This window comes from Papio anubis, chromosome 1 (assembly GCF_008728515.1).
Source record: "Papio anubis isolate 15944 chromosome 1, Panubis1.0, whole genome shotgun sequence".
Lineage (NCBI taxonomy): Eukaryota > Metazoa > Chordata > Mammalia > Primates > Cercopithecidae > Papio > Papio anubis.
The window spans coordinates 90,463,896-90,483,630 of record NC_044976.1 but is presented as its reverse complement, the minus strand read 5'-3'; the positions used below and the strand labels follow the sequence as shown (position 1 = coordinate 90,483,630).

Sequence of the window (19,735 nt, the reverse complement as noted above, 5' to 3'; positions counted from 1 at the left end):
GGCTCACTGCAGCCTCCGCCTCCTGGGCTCAAGCAATTCTCCTGCCTCAGGACCTCCCAAGTAGCTGGGATTACAGGTGTGTGCCACCACACCCAGCCAATTTTTTTTTGTATTTTTAGTAGAGATGGGGTTTCACCATATTGGCCAGGCTGGTCTTGGACTCCTGATCTCAAGTGATCCACCTATCTCAGCCTCCCAAAGTGCTGGGATTACAGGCGTGAGCCACCATGTCTGGCTTTTTTTTTTTGAGACAGAGCTTTGCTCTGTCACCCAGGGTGGAGTGCAGTGGTGCAATCTTGGCTTACTGCAACCTCCACCTCTTGGGTTCAAGTGATTCTTTTGCCTCAGTCTCCCTAGTAGCTGGAATTATAGGTGTGGGCTACTAGGCCTGGCTTTTTTTTTTGAGACGGAGTCTCATACTGTCGCCTGGGCTGGAGTGCAATGGTGTGATCTCGGCTCGCTGCAACCTCCATCTCCCGGGTTCAAGCGATTCGCCTGCCTTAGCCTCCCGAGTAGCTAGGATTACAGGTGCCCACCACCATGCCTGGATAATTTTTTGTATTTTTAGTAGAGATGGAGTTTCACTATGTTGGCCAGGCTGGTCTCAAACTCCTGACCTTGTGGTCCGCCCGCCTTGGCCTCCCAAAGTGCTGGGATTACAGGCCACTGTGCCCGGCTTTTTTACTTTTTTTGAGACAGATTCTCGCTCTGTGGCCCAGGGTGGAATGCAATGGTGTGATCTTGGCTCACTGCAACTTCCACCTCCTGGGTTCAAGTGATTCTTCTGCATCAGTCTCCTGAGTAGCTGGAATTATAGGCATGCACCACCATGCCTGGCTAATTTTTGTATTTTTAATAGAGACAGGGTTTTGCCATGTTGGCCAGGCTGGTGTTGAACTCCTGGTCTCATGTGATCCACCTGTCTCGGCCTCCCAGAGTGCTGGGATTACAGGTGTGAGCCACCATGCCTGACCCCAACTCAGAGTTTTCTCTGAGAAGAAACTCCCTTTGATTTTGGAACCCAGGAGGCTGGCCTGCCTTCTAATCTAGGTTCTACCTTTCCCCTGCTGTCTGGCTTGGCTTACTCACTTGATTCAATAACTTTATGACTTTGAGTAAGTGACTTAATATCACTCTACCTTAGTTCTTTCCTCTGTAAAGTGGGGCCAATAATAGTGTATCTCAAGGTGGTTGTGAGGAATAAACATGTTAATACATGTCAAATGCTTAGAAGAGACTCTTGCACAATAGTAAACACTCCATAGATAATAATGTTATTGTTAGCCAAATGTGGTTATTTTGAGGGTCATATAATGGAAAAATAGATAAAAGAACTTTGCAAATTTGAAATTCCTATACAAATTCAAAAGAATATTGATTGTCTCTGTATATCAAAGGTGACCTTAGTATTTGCCAAGTTCTCTCTCATTTAGGGCCACTAACTGTTCTTCCATTTACACTTCCCTATACAGGATATGGAGTTAATTTCTAGGAAATTAGTCATTAATTACCCATTAATGATGAACTAGGAATGCTCTCAGGAGAGCTGACTAGTTAGAACATGAAATAACTTTGAGTTATCTAAGCTTTACCTTTACTTGGAATTTTAACTTTGTTGAATTTTTCAGTAAAGGGATAAAAAAGCTACTCTGCTCTATTACTAGATTCACTGTGTTCATAAGGCAACATGGAAAAAAATAGATAATACAGAAAGAAAAATGACAATTTTAAGGAGAAAAGTTTTTGTTTTTAAATAATTTTCTATGTTAATTAAATTCCATGGGTGTTTTCTTATTACTTTGTCTCTACAGAGAATGCAGCAGATTTTGAGCATGCTTTTTTCCCTCTGCTTAAAATGCGTTGGCTATTATATTTCACAGGACTTACGTGGTTTTCAAAAATAGAGGTAATTAATTGTTACGTGTTTTGATGTTCAGCAGGCAAAGGAAACACATTACTTTGTGTAAACAGAGGTTAATATGGAGTCTTTGAAGTCTAAATTACTGAACTATTTGCCTAAGGACAAACTTCTTAACTGTTTAGGTTTCCTCTGGCCTGTAATAAACTACAGTGGTGGGAATAACACAGAAAAGTCCTGTGTATAGAACATTTAGGTCCTGGTTGCAAGCATGTTTGACCCAAATCTGCAGGTTTACCTTTGAGTTACACTGCGAATCAGGGACCTTTCGTTTCCATTTTCCTCTCCTTGTAGTGGTTTAGTTGGTTCATGGTTGATAAAGACAGAAGCATATGTTTCTGGGAATGGTAAACCTTAATTTTGCTTAAGTTTTAAATGATCACTTATTTCTGGAAATGGCACTGGGGCCGAAGAATGTTTATTATTCCATGTTAACATGGGAATGAGTCTAAAGACTAAGTGACGTTTATGCTCATTTCTATTTTACAGCTTCCTTGGGCTCTTGCCAAGGTGACTTGGTTTTGCAAGAGGGAAGAGGACCTGCCTTATAGTGCAGTTTTTTGTTTTTTTTTTTTAATTGTTTTTGTCTGAAATGATCTACTTTGAGGACAGAAGCTGCACTTTGCAGAGTAAAAGACAAACTATTTCTGGTTTTAACAAGTGAACAATCCAGGCAGGTGGGCATGGTGCAGGTTGTGCCCCAGCTTGTGAGGTCTAGCAGATCTTGTGGCCTTCGGACAAGCTTGCCTTGGGGAGGTGGAAACACAACAGTGATGATTTCTAACTTGAAGAGACCTTTGGGACTCCAGTCCAGAAATTTTTACCTGTGTGTGCTGGGTGGGAGATGTGTTGTGCTTCCTGCTATGGGGGTGGTGAGAGCTGTTTCCCACCTAAGTGGGACAGGGAGAAGGCATCTGATTGGCACACAGGGTGCAGAAGCAGCACTGGCCCAACTCCACACTCACTTTTCCAGGATCATTCCTTTTGCCCCAAGCTCTGACCGTGTACCCTCTCACTGCTCTGGGGACTATAGAAGCCACAGAGAGGAAGTTGATACTCCTTATGCCCTTCACTCTTCCTGTGCCCCAGACCGAAATCTGTCAGGGGTGGGGTCTTGGACCCCACCTGAAATCGCTTGTGTATCTGGCAGCTTTCTTGGGAGTTTCTCCTCAGGGGGCAGACTCCCATATAAAGTACTGGCTGGTATGACTGCAGCTCCCGTTGACCCACTCACTGTTCACAGAAGCCTAGGAACAGACTGTAGAACCCAGAGAAAGCTCTGGGTGACCTCTGTTATTTAGCAGCTGCTCACAGCACCAGTCACTGTGGCAACTGGGCTTTGTTTATGAAAATGAATGAGGACCTCAAGCCTGGGGCAGCCATACCGTGGACAGAGCTCCCCCTGGAAATAGACTGCGTGCCAGATTGCCAGGGCTAAACCAAAACAAAGACATACCAAACACAAGTAGCCAGGAAGTATTCTGCCCTTGGGGACAAGCACCAAGTCCCGATTGCCTGTATCCCTCCTCACCAAGCATACCCCTGCCAGGGTGAGCTGATCTTGGTTATGCCAGAGACAGACAGAGGCAAAGAACATGGTACTAGTATTGGCAGTTTTGGGAACACAGCCTTGCATTGCTCAGGTCTGGCCTCTAGTTCTGGTTTTAGATGGAAATAATGTTTAGTACCAAAGATCTTGCTTTTTGAAAATTTTATTTCAGACCCTGCCTTTATGTAAACTATAATGATCATTTGGGTCTGTACTCAAGAGGCAGGAGAATCACTTGAGCCCAGGAGTTCCGGGCTGTTGTAGTGCACTATGCCAATCAGGTGTCTGCACTAAGTTCAGCATCAGTGTGGTGACTTCCCTGGGGACTCCTAGGGGACTGCCAGATTGCCTAAGGAGAGATGAACTGGCCCAGGTCAGAAATGGAGCAAGTCAAAACTCCCATCCTGATCAGTAGTGGGATTGTGCCTATGAACAGACACTGTACTCCAGCCTGGGCAATATAGCAAGATCCTGTCTCAAAACAAAACAAAACAAAACAAAACCCTTGTCTGGAACAACTGAGTTTGGAGTTTGTTGTCCCCTTAGAGTCCTTGCTTTCATAGTGATTGTTTTCTTTGTGTCCAGGGCATCCTTGGTAGTTTTAACTCTCCATGGGAATTGGTGAGCCATGGACATCATCTTGGAGCACACTTTGAATCTCAGAGCTTCCTTTTAGGGGACTGCTATGTTCTGGGTGCTTTTGGTATTCACAGGTTTTGTGATTCTATGGCTGGACCCTTCTAGCATATGTGCCCTTTGGTGTCACTTTGTCAGAACCACAGCCAGTGCATGGGTCTTTGATGCCAACCTGTGGCTCTCTTCCCCACACCATGCCTCCTCCTCCTTTTTTTTTTTTTTTTTTTTTTAAGACCTTCGAGTCTTGCTCTGTTGCCCAGGCTAGAGTGCAGTGGGGCAATCTCCGCTCACTTGCAACCTCTGCCTCCTGGGTTCAAGTGATTCTCGTGCCTCAGCCTTATGAATAGCTGGGATTACAGGTGCGTGCCACCACACCCAGCTAATGTTTGTATTTTTAGTAGAGACGGGGTTTTACCGTGCTGTCCAGGCTGGTCTTGAACTCCTGACCTCAAGTGATCTGCCCACCTCACCCTCCCACAGTGCTGGGCTTACAGGTGTGAGCCACTGTGCCCAGCCACACTGTGCCTTGTTACTGCATGTCTGCTTGGGTCATGGCCCATGTGTCATGGTAGAGGGGGCGGGGTTGGGAGGTAGAGAGTGCTGGCATTGGTGATTTGGCAGCAGGACACATGCCCAGGAAGATGGCCAGAAAAAGAGGGACTCCTTCACATACATATAAGTCAGCCTTAGCCTTAAAGCTTCAAACACCCACTCACTGCATTGAGGAGTCCTTGAGGTCCCTCACCTGTTCTTCCTGGTCTGACTAGATGCCAGGGAATTGGGAGAGAGGGACCTGTGGTGGGAGGGTCCTAGAACTGCAGTGACAGTAATACGGGCTTAAACTAGAATTCCTTCCTGGAAGAATTTTGGTCTTCCTCTACCCCAGCAGCCTTTCAGTCCTTAACTTTAGTAGTGTGCCTTGGGGCTTGAGCAGCTGCTGCTCCTGTGGAGGTGACCATCCAGAGGGATCCTTTCACGGCTGAGTTCACTTGCACCTCCGCTTCTACTTAAGGCAACTACAGTTACGGGGATGGCTGCCCCTGTTTGCTCATGATAATTCCTCATGAACTCTCCTGTTGATAAACTGAACTGGATCAGCTTTAGTTTCCCTTTAACTAGGGATTTAAGTTAAAGCATAACCACAAGTGTCCTGTTGGTTTTCCTTCATTTCAGTGCTGAACATTTATACACTGGGCTATGGATTTGATGTTTCCTTCCTGACTTGGCTGAGGTAACTGTGTGAAATGTGAGTTTGCTGTTTGGCAAACTCTTTTTTCCTTTGACTAGTTAATGAAGCCAAAATATTGACTGGGGTGTGGAGTTAGGGGAAGAGGAGGTGTGAATGGGTATATTTGAGAGTTCTTCATGGTGCAGGAGAATCCAGTACTTCACCCCGAGTAATTGTAATTAGGGTAGTAAGTAAACCCTTTCAGGTTTATTCTATAGCAGTCATGATGAGTTATCTTGGGGAAGGGATAAAGAAGACAGACTGTGAGAGGTTGTACTGTTCTGATGCTGTCAGGCTTTGAGAAGCAGCCCTCAGTGTGATCTGAAGAGCTGGTAGATGCTTAACCAAGATGATGTTCCAGACAGTCTGCAGCTGAACTGAACTGGTGTCTCTGCATCCATTCACAGTTACCCCGTGTGGTTAATAACAAGTCCATTGGGAGTTATGCCCGAACTGGCCATAACTACCTTGTATTCTGGATGGGGGTCAGAGAAACTGAATGGATCGATTCATTCGCTGAGCAGTGAGTGACTGCAGCCTTACTGAAGCCAGATCCTTTCCAGCTCTTTGATGACATGCAGTATTATTGTTGTTAACAGGTTGGCTAAAGAAATGAACCTGGGAGAGTCGAGGCTTTGTTCCTCTGTCCAGCACTCAGATATTTCCTGTAGTCGTTCAGTAAACATTTATCAAGTGCTTACTGTGTGCCAAGGGCTGTGTTATCATAACCAGTAACTTAGTCTTCATTAATGAATTATCTTATGCGGTGTGAATACAAAGAAGCCTTAAGAAGGGGAGTTTAATGGGGGCCTTTCTGTCTCTGCCTGCTCATCCTTTGGTGCCGTCACATTATGAAAAGGAAGTAACAGTCAAGTTAAATCAGTTTACTTTGGTAATAGCAGTTTTTGAAAAGGTTTGGAGCAGGAAATTGAAACTCTTGAGAAACAGGAGGTTTGGGGATTACTGCTGGATTTTTCTTATTCCTGCTATCCCAAGGACTTGATCCCATTTACCACTGATAATGGGCCCCTTTTATGTTTAACTGTCTTGTCAGTAAGTCAGTGACACATGCTGAGAATAGAAACCAGTACCATTCCATGTCATAACTGCCAGCCCGTACATGCCCCGCTGGTTCTGTTGTTGTGATCGTTGCTACAGCGCTTAACATCAAACGCCAGCCTCATGCCTGGCACTTTACATCACACCTACGGCGTCCCCACCCCAGGAGCTTACCTTCCCTAAAAGTCCAGGACATTTTCTATGTTGGCACCACAGGAATAGGTGGAGGGCAAGGGACAGAAAGTTTTCCTCAGTAAAATGTGGTTTTTGCTTGAATCAATAAAGGCAACTATGTTAATCTGTTTTAATAGGAAAGACTTGTAGGTAATTTTTTTCCTCCACTAAATTCTGCTTTTAAAAATGTTTAGGGTTGAGTGTAAGAAGAACAGGTTGATAACTGTCTGTTCATCGCTTTTCTGTTCTTGCAAAATATGTGATTTGCAGTGGTTGACTAAGTGGTAGCCTCTGAGGGGAGGAAATGAGAGGCGTGGAACTCCTGGTCCGCTGCCCTGTAGGTGCCTCCAGACCGGTGAGGGGAAACAGGCATCAGGCGGCATGGCCAGGCCTTTTTTTTTTTTTTTTTTAGTAGTGGATGGGAGAAAATGGGAATGTGACTAATTTTATTCAATACTTAGGTCGTTTTGTCTGTCTGCTTTACTGGCCATAGGGTCATCTTCAGCTGAAGAAGGAAGTGCTGGCGCTTAGGAATGGCTGTCAGGAGCCATCGGCGTGCTCCTTCAAACAGGAAGGGCAGTGCTGGCTTCAGCTAAGAGCGAGAGAGCTTCTGTCCCCAGACACCCAGTATGTCTCTCTTTGCAATCACTGGCTGAATTGACTCAGCTTTTCCCCACCTCCCCACCCTTGAATCAGTCCCTGGTAGAGTAATGGAGTTACAGTGATTGGCTTAGGACAGTCAGCTGGAGACTCAGTCACACCGCTCACCACAGGGGCCTCCTACTAAATATAAATGTGGGCAGGACTTAAAATAGAAGAAATGCACATCTAACAGGACCATGACTTAGGGTTAAGGTACTGGACAAGGTAATGGAGAGGCGATCATGGCCCTTGTTTGTGTTTCCTCAGTTCCCTCGGCAGCCTTCTAGGGGACCTTCTAATGTGCTATCTCACTGTGTACCTGTCTCTGTCTCCCGACTCCGGGAGTATAGCTGCTTAAAGCCAAGGCACTCTGTCTTACTATTTGTGGCCACTGTAGCTGGCACATAGCGGGGACTTAATATGCGTTTCAGCAAATTGAACGAAAAGGGATACTTCATATCCTTTGTGTTTAACTTTTATCAAACATTGCTTGAAACAAGTGGTTTTTTTTTTTTTTTTTTTGTGAGACGGGGTCTCATTCTCACCCAAGATAGAGTACAATGGCACTATCTGGGCTCACTGCAACCTGCACCTCCGGGTTCAAGTGATTATTCTGCCTCAGCCTCTTGAGTAGCTGGGACTATAAGCACCCACCACCTTGCCCTGCTAATTTTTGTATTTCTAGTAGAGATGAGGTTTCACCATGTTGGCCAGGCTGGTTTCAAACTCCTGACCTCATGTGATCCACCCGTCTTGGCCTCCCAAAGTGCTGGGATTACAGGCGTGAGTCACTCAGCCTGACCACAAGTGGATTATTGATAGTGTATTCATTGCACATTTTATAACAGCTTTATTGAGATATAATACATGTACCATATAATTCACATCTTTAAAGTGTACAATTCAATCATTTTTAATATGTTATCAGAGTCGTGCAGCTGCCACCACAGTCAATTTTAGAACATTTTAATCATCCTCCAAAAAAACCTCTCTATCCATTGGCAATCTCTCCCTATTCTCCCCTTTCCTCAGGCCCTAGTAACTACTAATCTATTTTCTGTTTCTGTAGATTTGCCTATTCTGGACATTCTGTAGAAGTGGAATCATGCCATATGTGGCCTTCTGTGACCAATTTCTTTCACTTAACATGTTTTCAAGATTCATCCATGTTGCAGCATGTATTTGGCATTTCATTCCTTTTTATGGTCAAGTAATATTTTGTTGTACGTATATACCGCATTAAAAAAATTTGTCATCAGTTAATGAACATTTGCATTGTTTCCAGTCTGGGGATATTAGGAATAATGTTGTTAAGGGCATTCATATACATACAAGTTTTTGTGTGGCTTATGTTTTTTTCCTTTTTTCTGGGAAGTATGGCTTTGGCCAAGGCCAGAGTCAAGCACGTCCTTATGTTTTTATTTCTCTTGGGTTTATATGTATCTGAGAGTAGAATCACTGGGTCATACAGTTACTCTGTATTTAACCCTTTGAGGAACTGCCAAACTCTTTTTCAAAGTGTTTGCATTATTATTGTTATTATTTGTTGAGACGGAGTCTTGCTCTGTTACCCAGGCAGGAGCACAGTAGTGCGATCTTGGCTCACTGCAGATTCCACCTCCCATGTTCAAGCGATTCTCCTACCTCAGCCTCCCAAGTAGCTGGGATTACAGGTGCCTGCCACTGTGCTCGGCTAATATTTGTGTTTTTAGTAGAGACAGGGTTTTGCCATCTTGGCCAGGCTGGTCTCAAACTCGTGACCTTGTGATCCATCCACCTCGGCCTCTCAAAGTGCTGGGATTACAGGTGTGAGCCACCACACCTGGCCTGTTGCATTATTTTATACTCCCAGCAACAATATATGAGGGTTCTAGTTTCTCCACATGCTTGCCAACCTTATTATTATCTGTCATTTTGACTTAGTCATCCTAGTGGGTATGTAATGGTATCTCAATGGAGGTTCATCAATGAAAATAAACATTTGACTGGCCACCCATGCATGTCAGATGCTCTTTCCTAGGTGTAGGGGCATAGAGATTTGCAACTTTAGGCTCTCTCTGCCTCTCTGGCCTCATCTGTTTTCACATCTTTCCTCTAGATTTATGTTCCTCAAACACCAAACTGTTTGTAGTCCTCATGCTATCATGTCATTTCTTACTTCTAGGTCTTTGCCTATAATATTAATGCAATGTGAATATTAATGCTATTACTGGTTAACTCTTAAACAGCCAATAAATTGTAGAGTTGGAAGTCTGGCTCCAAAGTCTGTGTTCTGTATTACAGACTCTTTTTTTTCTTTTAAAATCAACTTTATATTGAAGTATAACTTATATAGATTAAAATGTACGCTTCATTTATTTATTTTTGAGACAGGGTGTTGCTCTGTTACCCAGGCTGGAGTACAGTGGTACAGTCTTGGCTCACTGCACCCTCGACCTCTCAGGCTCAGGTAATCCTCCTACCTCAGCCTCCTAAGTCACTGGTACTACAGGTGTGCACCACTAAACTTGGCTAATTCTTGTATTTTTTGTAGAGACAGGGTCTTGTTATGTTGCCTAGGCTGGCCTCAAACTCCTGGGTTTAAGCAGCCCTCCTACCTTGGCTTCCCAAAGTTTTGGGATTACAGGTGTGAGCTGCTGTGTCCAGCAAAATGCACACATTTAAAGGTACATTTTGATGAGTATTAATGAATACGTATACCTGTGCAATCACCACTGCAATCAAGATACAGGGAAGTTTTCTATTATTCGTCTCCACCCCTTTCATTCTCTTCAGCCTCCCTGTAGTCCGTTTCCCCAGTCCCAGGCAATTACTAATCTGCCTTCTGTTGCTATAGATCAGTTTTGCCTGTTCTAGAATTTCATGTGCTCTTTTGTGTCTGACTCCTATTTGCTCAGCAAAATGTTTTTGAGAATCAATAGCCAGGTTTTGCATGTATTAATAATTTGTTCCTCTTTGATGCTGAATATTTTCCGCGGCGTGGATATGCCCCAGTTTGTTTATTCATTCACCTATTGATGGATGTTTGGGTTGTTTCCTTTGAGTATTATGCAGTTAATTAGCTATGAACCTCTATAAACATGTCATTTTGTGGACATATGTTCTCAGTTTTCTTGAGTAAATACCTAGGACTGTAATTGCTGGGTTGTATGTAACTTTATAAGAAACTGCCACCCAGTTCTTCAAAGTATGTATACCTATGTTGGTTTTAATACAGATTTGTCATTTCCTATCCTTGTTGCTTGGGTAGATTGTATTAATTCTTAAGAATCACCTCAGATATCACCTGCCCTAGGAAGCCTTTTTTGACCCTTCTCATCTTCTCCTTCTTTGAGGTGAATTAGGGAGGCTTCCCCTCCATGCTCCCATAACACCTTGATGATTGAGTGTTCACTGGCCTTTCCCATTAGACCGTGAGCTCCTTGAAGAAGGAAAATGTTATTATTTCTGTATCTCCAGGACCTTATATGATATTTACCATCTAGATAGGTGCTCAATAAGTGCTTGTGAATGGGTGACTAAATAGGACATTATTCATCTTTATTTTTATTTTATTTTATTTTTGAGACAGGTTCTATCTAGCTCTGTTGCCCAGACTGGAGTGCAGTGGTGTGATCTTGGCTCACTGCAGCCTCCGGCTCCTGGGCTGAAGCAATCCTCCCACCTCAGCCTCCCAAGTAGCTGGGATTACAGGCACGTGCCACCACGCTGGCCAATTTTTATATTTTTTTGTAGAGATGGGGTTTTGCCATGTTCCAAGGCTGGTCTCGAACTCCTAGACTCAAGTGATTCTCTTGCTTTGGTCTCTCAAAGTGCTAAGATTACAGGCGTGTACCACCATTCCCCGCCCTTATTCAGCTTGATAAGGGAGTTTATGGCCCTGTAAAGGAGATAAAATAGGCATGCAAATAACTAATGTAAAGCAGAAATTGATAGAGTTGAAGAACAAAGTCTGTGAGAAGTGAAAGAGAGTGATAGCTTTTAGTGAGGAGAATTTGGGAAGGCTAATAAAGGAGATAGGATTTCAACTGAGCCCCCAAAATAGATTAGATGTGCAGAGATATTATTACCCATTGATTCTAAAGGGATTTGATCTTCTGTTCTAAAAGATTGGTGAGGCTAGAAAATGAAGTTTGTGTTTGGGAAGGTCACACTAAGATTCATCTTTTTTTTTTTTTTTTTTAATGCTTTGCTTTTCTCAGCCTATAGCAGGCACTAGGAGATACTGGAATTGTTTTCTGTTTGGCTGTAGAAGAATATAAATGTGGCTATCATCTCTCCAGATTCTAAAGTCTTCTAGGTGGGATTGAAAAGACTTCTCTTATCCTCTTTGCCTCTTACCCCGTAATACAGTAACAGGTCACGTAAGTCACACTATTGCCAAAGCTCTGCATAGCCATTTGTCTGGTCTCTTTGGTCTCAGCCACCTGGCTTCACTATTTAGCACATATTTGTCCATTGTCTTCTATAGCACATGTTCATAGACTATTGGAGCTGGGAACTTTTAAAATAATCAAATGATAGGCCCTCTTTTTACAGAGGAGAATTGATACTGAAATCTAGAGACTGGCCTGGTTAATAATAGTAATGATAAAAGCTGCCATTTATTGACCATTTAATATGTATCGTATATTTGCATGCATTACGTAATCCTCACAAAGTGTAGATGTCTTCATTTTACAAATGAGGAAACTAAGGCAAAGTTTCAGATGGTACAGACACAACCAGGATTCAAAGCCAGGTCTTTTCTCTACGGCATCCTACTCAGCTCAGACAAGGCCTCAGGTCTGCAGAGTTGCTGACCACAGGGGAGGAGGAAGTTGGGCCACAGCTCTCAGGTTCATGAGAGGGCATTGTCACTGAAGTGGAGGAAACCAGGGTTCTCTGCTTCCTAGAGAGACTCTGAGATTGTTCCTTTAAACCACATATGATTTTAAAAATAAGATATGTAGAGCAGAAGCCAATCAGCTAGCATTGGCTTTGTTCAGAATTGCTTTTATGATAAAGTAGAGCATATTTTTACATTTTTAATTAAGTAATATTCAAAAACAGATTTGCACAGTAAAAGCATTAAGAATGTATTAGGTTGGTGCAAAAGTAATTGTGTTTTTTGCCATTACTTTTTTTTTTTTTTTTTTGAGACAGTCTTACTTCTGTCACCCAGGCTGGAGTGCAGTGGCGTGATCTCAGCTCACTGTCTCCCAGGTTCCAGTGATTCTCATGCCTCAGCCTCCTGAGTAGCTGGGATTACGGGCGTGTGCCACCGTACCTGGCTAATTTTTGTATATTTAGTAGAGATGGGGTTTCACCATGTTGGCCAGGTTGCTCTTGAACCCCTGACCTCGGGTGATCCACCTGCCTTAGTCTCCCAAAGTGCTGGGATTACAGGCATGAGCCACCGTGCCTGGCCATTACTATTACTTTTAATGGCAAAAGCTGCAATTACTTTTGCATCAACCTCATAGAAGGATGGAGAGCAAAGTCAGAGTTCTTCTGATGTCTCCAACCCGTCTCTAGCATCACCCCTACCTTAGGTAAGAACCATTTATAGTTAGTTATCCATTCAATCCTTTTTCTATGCATATATGTGCATGCGTATGGACAAATACACATAGTTTTAGAAGGTTAATAAATTGTATCATTCTTTACATGTTCTTCTGCAATTAAAAAAGAACATGTCATTAAGATATTTCTGTCTGTACAAATAACACTGTTTTAAATGCAGCATATATATTTCATGGTATAAATATACCCTTTTTGATGAACATTTAGGTTATTATTATTTTAGATGGAGTCTCGCTGTATCTTCCAGGCTGGAGTGCAGTGGTACAATCTCGGCTCACTGCAAGTATCCGCCTCCTGGGTTCACGCCATTCTCCTGCCTCAGCCTCCCGAGTAGCTGGGACTACAGGCGCCCACCACCACGCTCGGCTAATTTTTTTTGTATTTATTTGGTAGAGACGGAGTTTCACCGTGTTAGCCAGGATGGTCTTGATCTACTGACCTTATGATCCGCCCGCCTCGGCCTCCCAAAGTGCTGGGATTACAGGCATGAGCCACAGTGCCTGGCCGGTTTTTAAAAAAATATTTGTTTATTATAAATACCGTGGCAGTTAACACCTATGCCTGTAATACTGTATAATACCATAACAGTGATGTTGTAAAGTTATGGTGGTGTACAGTTGGTATATTTACACTGATATCAGTTACAGCCTGGTGTAAATACAGTTATGATGTAATGCCTTTAGAGAGAGGTTGGACGGTCCAGTTGCTGTCCAAACCTGGCTGAGAAGATTACAAAAGACTTAAAATATTTCTACTAGTGTTTATTATTGAATGACTACGCCCTCTGAAAAGTATGAATTGAGTATTATGATTGCTCCTACGTGAAAGGTTAGCAAGCATTTAATATGTGCTAGGTATTTTCTTGTGTATTCTCTCATTTGAGTCTTGTAATAATCTCATGAAGAATGTGCTGCTCTTCACTGTTTATCTGGAACTAAGACTGAGAAAGATTGTGGCTTGTATAAAGTGACACAGCTTCTAAGAAGCCAGTTCAAGATTTGAACCCTCATCTTCTGTGATCAATTTGTTTTTTCTTTCCCCATTTTCTGAAGCTGGTTCATTCTCTTAAGAACTGTAAGGAGAAAAATGATAGAAGGCAGAATATCTTTGAACTAATGAAATCACAGCGTAAGCAAAGTGGGCATCCTGTGGATTTAGGGGAGAGAGGGGCTGGTAAAGCCTCTGAACCTGTCACTGTGCTTGGAGGTGTGATTCATGACTTCAGGATAGTGGCTATGCTGAGGGACCTTGGTGTCTGACAGCAACGTCCTGCTATTGTAAGCTATGGATTTACTATCATGCTAAGAAATAAATCATGACTAGGAAAGGCTGTATGTTTAGATGCTGCTGACGCCTGTAGGCCCTCTCCAAACAGGAGAATGGCTCTAGTGGATGAATTGTCTCGGCTTCCTCTGAGTTTTAATTTCTATGTGGGTCAAAGGGTTAGTTTAGGCTGTGGGATCCCTAGCTCTTTGAGGAGTGGCCTCGCTTACAAGGTCAGTGGAGTGGGATGATGGTCAGCATTTTTTTTTTTTCCTAGACAGAGTCTTGCTCTGTCACCCAGGCTGGAGTACAGTGGCGCGATCTTGGCTCACTGCAATCTCTGCCTCCCGGGTTCAAGCGATTCTCCTGCCTCAACCTCCTGAGTATCTGGGATTATAGGCAGGTGCCACACCACGCCTGGGTAATTTTTGTATTCTTAGTAGAGACAGGGTTTCACCATGTTGGCCAGGCTGGTCTTGAACTCTTAACCTCATGATCCGCCTGCCTTGGCCACCGCACCCAGCGATGGTCAGGATTTAAGGGCTGTTTCTCAGCTCTTCCTGGACCCTGTGTTTTAGGTCCCCCAAAGAAGGCGTGAACAGCCTTTTGGAATCTGTTTTACTCTGGCAAAATGATCTGTGTCCATAGATTGTAGGAGGATGCTGTTGGTCGTATAATAATACTCTCATATTTAAAAATAAGTCATCAAGGCCGGATGCAGTGGCTCACGCCTGTAATCCCAGCACTTTGGGAGGCCAAGGTGGGAGGATCACAAGGTCAGGAGATCGAGACCATCCTGGCCAACATGGGGAAACCCCATCTCTACTAAAAATACAAAAAATAAGCTGGGCGTGGTGGCGGGCGCCTGTAGTCCCAGCTACTCGGGAGGCTGAGGCAGGAGAATGGCATGAATCCGGGAGGCAGAACTTGCTGTGAGCCGAGATTGCGCCACTGCATTCTAGCCTGGGTGACAGAGCGAGACTCTGTCTCAAAAAAAAAAAAAAGTAGTCAAATGTATTTGAGGAAGAAAACTAAGAAAATCTGGAAAAAGCCCCACCATCAACAAAAAACACACAAAACTCTAAAACTCATAATAGGATAAATGATGTTCTTATAATGAATGTGTCAGCATTTTAACACATGTGTACTCAAGTGTGTGGTGATACAGGATGTGTATAACAGAAAGCACAAATGTAGTCAGTATTTACATTAAGTCTCCCACCTCCAAGACACACACACAAAAGGTCCCACTTGAGTATGTGTAATTACATCTCTGAATACTCCCTTGATCCTATTTTTTTTCCTTTTCCCTAAACACATATTTTGGTTACTTTTCCAAAGACACACGATATATATTAGCCGCACTCAGAACCACAGGGAACGTACTCAATTGAATCACACCTCTCTGAGTAGTGTATAAAGTGTAACATTTTAAAACACCAGGGACTAGGGCTGGCAAGGTCCATGGGGAATCCTGAAGGCTGGTTTCCAGCCACAACTGTGCTGGAATGAAAATAGAAAACAATGAGGCATGTGCAGAGTCAGCTTTTCTTTGTGTCACAGCTCAGCAGTTTTCCTGCTGTCCTAAAGTTTCCTTAAAAAAAAAAAAAGGCTGAGGCTAAGGGGAAATGATGCAGTTGCAGTTGAAATTTTTTTTTTTAATAGTAAAGACTGAAAATATAAACTAGCAGCTGGTGCTGTGGGAACATGTGAAATGAAGTGTGAGTTAATGGTGAGAAATCTCACTGCTCTTTGCTTGGCTGTGAGGACACATGTGTGCACACGCAATCACAGAACACACCTCACCACACACACAATACAGATGCAGCCCTGGATTTTCACTGTGGTGTGGTACAAGCTGTGCTGCTGTGGTCATCGCAAGGCATAGGCTTTATGTTTTGCTTCTGCTGCTCACTTACTGTGGAACCTTGGAAATATTACTTTATTCATTAATCAAATAATTTCACTTAACAAATACTTACTGAATGCTCAGTATGTGCAAAGCCAAGGTAGGTGCTATGGAGGATTAAGAAGAAAACACATTCCTTTAGATGCTAAGGGCATAGTTAAGACAGTGCTCAGCTTTGGCTGGGTGTGGTGGCTAACACCTGTAATCCTAACACTTTGGGAGGCTGAGGTGGGAGGATCACTTGAGGTCAGGAGTTTGAAACCAGCCTGGCCAACATGGTGACACCCCATCTGTACCAAAAATGTAAAAATACTAGCCGGGCAGAGTGGCGGGCGCCTGTAACTCCAGCTACTTGGGAGGCTGAGACAGGAGAATTGCTTGAACCAGGAAGGTGGAGGTTGCAGTGAGCCAAGATCACACCCTTGCACTCCAGCCTGGGCAACAGAGCGAGACTGTGTCTCAAAAAAAAAAAAGATAATGCTCAGCTTTGCAGCCATGTTGCTGTGAGAAGAACCAACCTGCTGCCGGAATTCACAGGAAAGAGCAAGGCGGCACTCACGGAGGTGGTGAAGACCACTGAGCATGGTAGAGAGGGGGAGTGAAGATTAGGAACCCACAGGTGGAGCTGGGGAAGCATGAGGCCTTTCTGGATGGCCAGGCTCCAGAAGGAGATGGGGGCCCCTGTCATGGTAGTTGCTGACTGCCAAGCTAAACTGTCCCTTAATTTCTCTGGGCCCCGCTCTCCTCATCTGCAGAAAAGACAGTGAGATTTTTTTGTTTCAGTGTGCCAAAGAAAGAAAGAGAATATTATGTTTGTAATATAGGCATGCAGGTTGCTGCTAAGTCGTGTGCCTTAGTGCTTGAGAACAATTAGGTTTTTAGCCGTTTATGAAAAGTAGACGCCAAAAGCTTTCTCCTTTTTTCCTTTCTTGTTTTTTATTTTTGAGCACCATTATCACTAGGAAACTGTTTGCTGTAGGAAGGACTTGTGGAAACTTGTTTTGTAAAATAGAAAAAAAAAAGGAAAAGAAAAAGCTAAGTAACCATCAAGCCTTTTTCAGGAGTGGGGAAAAAATCGAAATTTACATACTACAAACTTAAAGCTTTATTAATGATCATTATTTTAAATGTCTGTAAATGCATCTGTAAAAAACTCCAGCCAAGACAGAGGGAGATGTGAATTATCACATATATTGACATTTTTTTTTTTCTGTTATCAGTGGCATCCTTCAGAAAGTACTGATTAAAAAGGAAGGCCATTCCCAGTTCTTGGTTTATTTGCCTCATAGCGCACCAAGTCAAGGTTGAGCTGGGGCCTTGTTCCAGAAAGCACAGGCTTCCTTTCTGATTGGAAATAATATGTATTTTGTTTGACCTTCAGGATACTCATGGCTTTACTGGAATACATGGGCGAACATTTGTCCTGGCAAGGCCAGGGCAGTTTAAGCTTGGTGTCCAGAGGGATTGCTTTATAGAGCAATTAAAAGCAGTGGGAGGGAGGTGACTGTAGAAAATCAGACATTTGCATCCTTTCTGGCCTAAAAATCAAGTGAGTAGTTTCAAAAAGCAGTATTTGAAAACAAACAAACAAGCACTTCTAGAAGTTTCTGTCTGAACACTTGAGAATTTTGCCAAGGTCATAGTGTTCTTTATTTTTTCTTTTTCCTTACATGTTACTTTCTGAAATATGATCATAGTGTTCTTTTGCAGCTGATCTTGGTATGAAGAGGAGGTTATATCTTCTATATTACACAGTGCTAATATGTGTAATATTAACTTTTTTTGAAAGATTGTCAAATATGGACCATGGAAAACAGTTTCCATGCCATTTGAACGTTATTTTCTTTATGATGCTTTGTTTGTAAAAATATTATTAGATAGCTAGGGATGTTTACTACTGCCAGCTGGAGTTAGGCCTCATGGTAGCTTTTTAAAGTCAGGCTGGAGGTGAGTTCAAAGCCTAACACAGAGTTTAAAGTTATTGTTCTTATTTGAAGTAAATGCATAATTGGAGACTGTATTCTGTTTTCTTGAATTCTTAGCTACGCCAGTAATTCTTGTTTCTTAGGGCCACAGTTTGGTTCTGTCAAATGTGTAGCTGTAGAGATGATAAATGATAAAGTACTCAGAGATTAGATGAATTCATATATGGTGACATTAAGATGTTTTCTTTAATAAGAATACCTATTATATGGGAGTAAGTGAAAATAATCATGTCTTAATGTAGTTGAAATCCTGTATTCATTTAGGGGGAAAAAAGTAAGTACTTTGTATTCTGCTTATGTAAAAGGATATGAATGAATGTATATAATTAAATTTCTCAATGCTTCATTTTGCTTTTGATGTGCAAAATATAACTTTACTGCTAGGTAAAATTATACTTGAATATTAACTGTTATTGCATGAGTTTAGAGTTTCAGTTGAGCCTAGTATATGGGAACCACACAGTTTCTAGTGATTTTCAAAATATAGTCCCATAAAGATGAAAGAGACTGCATAGCTGAAATAGGGGGTACACTTGACTTAAGTGAACATTTGCTAACCCAGGGAGAATCAGGAGCCATTCCAACACTGTAGCCGTGTACCAGCCCATTTTGCTGCCTGTTAGTTGCACGTATGTTTGCCGTTCTCTTATAATTACAAAAGGAAAGTATCCAATTAAAAAAAAAGAAGAGATATAAAATAATATGTTATCCAACTTAGTGTGTATTTGCTTACTGCAATCGAGAACGCAGGAGTGGTCAGTGAAGTGTAGGGATTAGGGAAAATAATTGAGAAAAATGAGGAGAAAGAAGGAAAAATAGATGTTTTGATAATCTTTGTCAAATGTTTTCTCAAAGACCAGGCTCAGATTTAAAGTATTATGCAGATGTAGTCTTTGGCCTCTGGTAGCTTTCTGATAGGAATTCAGCCTTGAGTTGAACTTTGAGATGGGTTGTTTTCTTTTCATTTTTTTCTTTTTTAATTACTAAGTGACCAATCTGTTGTAGTTTGTTGATCTATTTTTTGCTCTTGCCATCCTTCTGTTGCTTTCTCCATGAGCTACTGTTTATTCTGGAATGTTGAGCATCCACATTTAGAATTAGGATTTGTGTGGCTCTATCTTAACCAGGAATGGAAAAAATCCAACCCAGTATTTCAATTCATGGGTTTAAGTGGATTCAGAGAGGTTCTGATCCACAGTGACAGGTTCAGAATTCCCATTTCTAAAGCCCCCGTTTCATTAGGTAATGAATGTACAAGCTGAGCCCTTCCAGCTTCACACTGTGGATGCTTCTCCACTCCTCTGTTTTGGTTGGCTTTCTTCCTTCGGGTGTTTGGGAAGAGTCTGATTACAACCAACTTCTTTCCTTGTCAGTTGATTTTATAACACAAACCATTAAAGTTCAAACTTTTTCTTCAGCAGGTCGATTTCATTTGTCTCTTCTATAGGGATCTCACTTTAGAGTTCATAGAATTCTTTGCTATTCTTTACTGTAATTCATTTTGGCAAGATATGTAGTATTAATTCCAGGTGAGGCAACCAAGAGAGGGGCCCTAAGTCAAGGAGTTTGTTAATGGCAGAGATGAGCCCGGAACCTAGGCTTTCTCGGTTCAAATGTAGTGTTCTTTCCTCTGTGCTCCTAAGGTTCTCATTGTATGCTGTGGGCTTCTTTTTTGTAAAGTAAAAGGGGGTAGTGAGGAGAAGGGAGGTTATTTTCTATTGATTTTTCATATACTTATTGGTGTTATGTTTATATTTTTATAGAACTTCCTGATTTAATTAAAAACTTCTCAAATGCCATGATCTCA

At 42.4% G+C, this 19,735-nt stretch overlaps 1 protein-coding gene across 4 annotated transcripts in view; it reads left to right on the top strand.

Annotated features, from left to right (window-relative positions):
• The window catches only part of TGFBR3 (transforming growth factor beta receptor 3), a 205,985-nt gene that overhangs the window by 51,546 nt on the left and 134,704 nt on the right, over positions 1 to 19,735 (top strand). Inside the window, exon 1 of one of the 4 annotated variants that reach the window (XM_009212811.3) lies at positions 4,447 to 5,334. The exons of the other annotated variants lie outside the window; for them this stretch is intronic. The gene's annotated coding sequence lies outside the window, so the exon portion shown is untranslated. Of the gene's footprint in view, positions 1 to 4,446; positions 5,335 to 19,735 lie in introns of those variants that run through there. 4 annotated transcript variants of the gene reach the window in all.